The sequence below is a fragment of the Nicotiana attenuata genome, chromosome 1 (genome assembly GCF_001879085.1).
Source record: "Nicotiana attenuata strain UT chromosome 1, NIATTr2, whole genome shotgun sequence".
Taxonomy (NCBI): domain Eukaryota; kingdom Viridiplantae; phylum Streptophyta; class Magnoliopsida; order Solanales; family Solanaceae; genus Nicotiana; species Nicotiana attenuata.
The window spans coordinates 91,668,713-91,674,712 of record NC_031989.1 but is presented as its reverse complement, the minus strand read 5'-3'; positions in this window follow the sequence as shown (position 1 = coordinate 91,674,712).

Genomic DNA, 6,000 nt, shown 5'->3' with positions numbered 1-6,000 from the left:
CGATGAGGCCGACCCCTCCTGGAGAAGAGACCAAGTCCCCGGTTCCCAAATTGGGGAAAGATAACAAGAGGAAAAGGGCTTCGAAGCCTGAGGATCCCCAAGACAAGAAAGCCCATGCTCGAAGGCTAAGGAAGAAACTCATTCACGTGGACGTAGATTCGGTCCACCAGTTTTTGGATGATGAAGAAGACGAGGGCGAAGAATCGGCGTTATTGACCCTGACTAGGAAACCGCTTGAGGCCGCCAAGCCCTCCAAGCCGGAGACCTTGCCTCTTGGCGAGGAAATTCCGAAGAAAGACTCGGGTAAAGCCCCTGAGCCCCCTAAGGTCGAGGTTATTCCTCCGCCTTCAACAAGTACACCGGGGGAGCAAGTGCTGAAAATATCGGCACTAATCAGAGCGCCCCGAGTGAGGAGCTCGGGGCCATGACAATAGGCCACTCCCCTTCTTTACCATCTTATTCTGAGGAGGCAATAAAGGACGCTCGAGCTCTGCGAACGCCTGATCCAAGCAAGGTCCTCGAAGAAGATCCCTTTTAGGATAGTTTCGCCGGGGTCGAGGATGTCGCCGACCTCAATGATGCATCTACTCTCTTTGAATAGGCTCATCGTCTCTTCTCTCGGGTAAGCACCCACTTTCATTGTTGTAAAATTTCTGGTTTTCCTCTCTTGTCCTGACTGATACCTTTTTGTTCTTTATGTAGGCCATTATCAAGTTTAGGGCCGAGCTGAGCCAATGTGAGGCCGAGCTCAAGAAGTCTTCGAATGAAGAGAAGGCCCCGAGGCTCCTCTGTAGCCAAAAGGTGGAGGAGCTCAAGGACCTTCGGGCAGACTTGGCCAAAGCTCGTAAAAATGAGGCCGAGCTAGACAAGCAGGTAACTGTGATTTTGAAAGAGTATGGTCTACTCGACCTTACTGTGGAGGCTAACACTTCAATGTCTTAGCTGCAGCTAAAATTGGAGATGATCGGGAAACTTCGGAGTGAGGTCGATCGTGTTAAAATCGACTGCAACCGATGGAAGGAGAATATAGATCAGCTTGCTGCTGATAAAGAGGCTACTCTAGCCCAACTGGCCTCGGCTGAGACCCAGCTCCGGAGTGCTAAAGTGAAAAATCTGGCCCGGGCCAAGAAGATCGAGGAGCTTGAAGCAAAACTCGTTGGAGCCGGGGCTGAGGTTGCTGAGGCCAAGGCCGAAGTTGAGAAGACGAAGGCCACAACTGATAAAACCATCGCCGTATACTTAAGGGATGCCGAGGTTGTCCAAGCGGAGCTGAGGGAGGCCTCCGACCGGGAGAAACGGGTCAGTTATTTGGCCAAGTGTCAATCCCGGAGGGAGACCCTCGAAGAGATCCACGCTCGAGGTTTCGACCTCACCAATGAGATAGCCCAAGCAAAAGCACTTGAGGGCGCTGCCAAGTTCCTCGTTTCTTCCGATGATGAAGATTTTGTTAGTGGCTCTGAGGGCGAGGGAGATGAGGATGGAGTCCCCCACGAGGAGGTTCCCGAGGATGCGGCTCCCAAAGTAGATTAGGCTCTTAGGCTTTTATTTTTGTTTCTTTGTTTTTTGTGTAAGGTCCCTCGTGGGTATTGTAAATACCCTTTATAAATATAAAGAATTCCCTTTGCTTCATCTCCGATTTGTATTGAATTCTGCTTTGTCTTGATTTTGTGAAAAATTTCGATGCTATGACTTCAATGATCAAATGAGCACTGGCTAGGACTCAGAATAGAACAAACCCTTAGGTTTTTTAGTGATCAATGGGCGATCTCTGGACTTATAATATATACCTCTTAGGCTCTTTTGCTAATCCTCGAGCTATGCTTATGTTGATTCGATGTGAGCTCGGGATGACGGGACTCTTGAGCCCGATTTGAGTGAGAGCAAGGTCCCGAACTCTACATGCTTCGGCCCTTAGGCTCTTTTATATTGGCCCTTAGGCTCTTTTAGGTCGGCCCTTAGGCTCTTTAAGTTGGGCCAATTCGGCCTTTAAAGCGGCTATGATTTTTCCCTCTTTTCGGCTAAAAGACTTAGTGAAAATTTCTTTATGCCTTAGTATGTGTTTCTTGTACCCGTTGGGTTTTTTTGAAGGTTCGATCGATCGGAACCTCATTTGTAATCCGTTTGTGTTACGATAATTGAAATGCCTCTTGAGGCTTTTTTCGAAGGCTGATGTTATCGAAGCCTTTAAGTTATTCGAGGGCTGATTTTATCGAAGCCCTTTTTTATTTGCTTTGCCGAGGGTAGCCTAATTTAACCGGTTTTTTAAAGTATTTGAAGGACTTAACTTATGGCGGAAGTCGGACGTCTCTGAGCCGCATTATTTCGGCCGTAGCCTTTTTCGTATGATCATAGTCTTTAATGTGGCCGTAGCCTTCGGGTATGTCTCTTGGACTTGTTTCCCGATAACCTTTTGAACTTGTTCGAAAGGTTAGTCCCCGAGTATGATGGCCTTGGCCTTTATGTCGAAGGGGTGCCTCTGTGAGGTCTTATGAATTCGAGTTTAGATGACTCAAATATGTTGACTGTTGATGACAGTTCCCGAGTATTCGAGGTATATTCGTGCTTTGGCCCTTGAGCCGTTTCTCGCAAAATCACAAGAATGATGTTCGTATAGTGGCGAATTTCTTTGAGACACAAAGTGTTTTGATATAGAAAGAATGCTTCTTTGAATAATTGGTACATGCGTACATATTTTGCCGTCGGGGCTCGACTATTCTACATGGACACAGTTCATCTGACCGTTTAGCCCATTACAAAGTTTTCCTATCGAGGCCCTCTTTGGCGCGAAGTTTTATCCTCGAAAATATAATCTCCGAGGGTGATGCCCCCCAGTATTTGAGGTTGATTGGAAAGAAGCCTTGGATACTATTGAATTCTCCTTAGGTATCACATAGTTTTTGCCTCGTTAAAAACCTTACCGGTAAAACCCATTTGGGACAAAATCCGATCTAAGGGGAAAAGAGTGCAACGCGTGCTTAAAACCTAAGGTCTTCGTGTAAAAAAGTGCCTTCGATGTCTTCGATCGAACACCTGCAATGAGTTAGTTTTCAATTCAAATGGACAAAAGGAGAAAGTCATACCTTAGCAGTAGTATCGTTTGAGTAGTGATACATTCCAATTGTTCGGCAGTTGTTCGCCTCCCACCGTGCCAAGTTTGTAAGATCCTTTACCGACAAGATGACTCGGTACGGTCCTTCCCAATTCGGGCCCAGTTTCCCTTCATTCAGGTCTCGAGTATTGAGGGTGACCTTCGATAGAACTAAGTCTCATATTTCGAAGTGTCGAAGGTTAGTCTTTCTATTATAATATCTCTCGATTCTTTGTTTCTGCGCCGCCATCCGAACAAGTGCAACTTCTCGTTTTTCATCTGATAGCTCGAGGCTAATATTCATAGCCTCGTGATTTGACTCCTCCGATGCATGTTGAAACCTGGCACTGGGTTCTCAGACCTCGACCGGGATTAAGGCCTCGGAGCCATATACTAAAGAGAATGGAGTAGCCCCCGTACTGGACTTCGATGTCGTTCGATATGCCCAAAAGACCTCGGGTAGAACTTCTCTCCATTTTCCCTTTGCATCGTCCAACCTTTTCTTTAGGTTTTGAATGATAGTTTTGTTTGTTGACTCGGCCTGTCCGTTCCCGGTTGGGTGGTATGGTATTGATAAGATCCTTTTTATTTTGTGTGCTTTGAGGAACTCCGTTACCTTGTTGCCGACAAATTGCTTTCCATTGTCACATACAATCTCGGCAGGTATCCCGGACCGACATATGATGTGGTCCAGATGAAGTCAATAACTTCCTTTTCTCTGACCTTCTCGAAGGCATGTGCTTCCACCCATTTAGAAAAATAATCAGTCATAAACAAAATGAATTTAGCTTTACCTGGGGCAGTTGGTAGAGGGCTGACTATGTCCATTCCCCATTTTATGAAGGGCCACGGGGATAGGACTGAGTGTAGTTGCTCTCCGGGCCGGTGAATCATTGGAGCGAACCTTTGACATTTATCACACTTTTTAACAAACTCCTTAGTGTCTTTTTCCATGTTATCCCATTAATACCCTGCTCTAATAATTTTGCAAATCAAAGAATCGGCGCCGGAGTGATTCCCACAAGTGCCTTCGTGGATTTCTCGTAGAACATAATCGGTATCCCCCGGCCCTAAACATATCGCCAATGGTCCATCAAAAGTCCTCCTGTACAATGTTCCATCTTCATCTAATGTGAAACTAGCAGCCTTGGTTCGTAGAGCCCTTGAATCTTTATGATCCGATGGGAGCTTTCCATTTTTCAAATAGTCGATATACTTATTCCTCCAATCCCAAGTCAAACTCGTAGAATTTATCTCGGCATGACCCTCTTCTACCACAGTTCTCGATAATTGGACGATAGACCCCGGAACAATATCATTTTCTTCTATTGATGACCCCAAGTTGGCAAGTGCATCGGCCTCACTGTTTTTCTCTCGAGGCACATGATCTAGGGTCCATTCCTTGAAGCAGCGTAGGGTTACCTATAGCTTATCTAAGTATCTTTGCATCCTATCCTCTCGAACTTCGAAACTTTTGTTTACTTGGTTCACTACCAGCAGAGAATCGCACTTAGCTTCAATGACTTCTGCCCCCAAGCTTTTAGCTAGCTCGAGACCTGCAATCATGGCCTCATACTCAGCTTCATTATTAGTCAACCTAGAAGTTTTGATAGATTGTCTAATAATACTACCTGTTGGTGGAACAATGCCAAGCCCGGACCATTTCACATTCGAGGCTCCGTCCGTAAAAAGGGTCCATACCCCCAATGATGTACCCAATTTTAGCAAAAGTTCTTTCTCTACTTCAGGTACGAGGGTCGACGTAAAATTGGCCACGGAGTCAGCCAAGATTTGAGACTTGATGGCCGTTCGGGGTTGATATTCGATATCGTACCCGCCAAGTTCGACGGCCCATTTGGCCAACCGGCCCGATAGTTCTGGCTTATGCAAAACATTTCGAAGGGGATAAGTGGTCAACAGACATATGGGATGACACTGAAAATATGGCTTTAACTTTCTAGATGCACTTAGTAATGCAAGTGCTAATTTTTCTAAGTGTGATATCTAGTTTCAGCATCACCTAGAGTTCAACTTACATAATAAACAGGGAATTGCGTACCTTGTTCTTCTCGAACCAGTACCCAAAATACAGGTAAAGCTTTTCGTCTACCTTCGGAGTGTGAAGCAGAGGCGGGCTCGATAAATATCGCTTTAAATCCTCCAATGCTTGCTGGCATTCCAGGGTCCATGCGAAATCCTTTTTCTTTTTGAGCAAGGAAAATAATCTATGGCTTCGATCGATGACCTCGAAATAAATCAACCCAAGGAGGCTATTCGTCCTGTTAACCTTTGTACGACTTTCACATTATCTACGATAGTGATATCCTCGATGGCCTTGATCTTGTCAGGGTTGATTTCGATCCCTCGATTTGATACCATGAATTCGAGGAACTTGCCCGAACCGACCCCAAAGGCACATTTCTCTGGGTTAAGCTTCATGTTCTATTTCCTCAAGATTTTGAATGTTTCCTGCAAGTGAGTTAAATGGTCCTCTGCATGTAGGGACTTAACCAACATATCGTCAATGTAAACTTCCATTGATTTACCTATCTGTTCCTCGAACATTCTGTTAACTAAGCGTTGGTATGTTGCTCCAGAATTTTTTAGCCCGAAGGGCATTACATTGTAACAGTACGTTCCAAACTTAGTGATAAATGAGGTCTTTTCCTGGTCCTCCGGGTTCATCTGAATTTGATTGTACCCGGAGTAGGCGTCGAGAAAGGTTAGAATCTCATGGCCGGCCGTGGCATCGATCATGCGATCGATGTTAGTCAATAGAAAAGAGTCTTTAGGGCATGCTTTGTTTAAATCTTTATAATCTACGCACACTCTAAGTTTGTTTCCCTTTTTAGGAACTACAACTACGTTGGTTAACCATTCAGGGTATTTTACCTCCCGAATAGACCCTATTT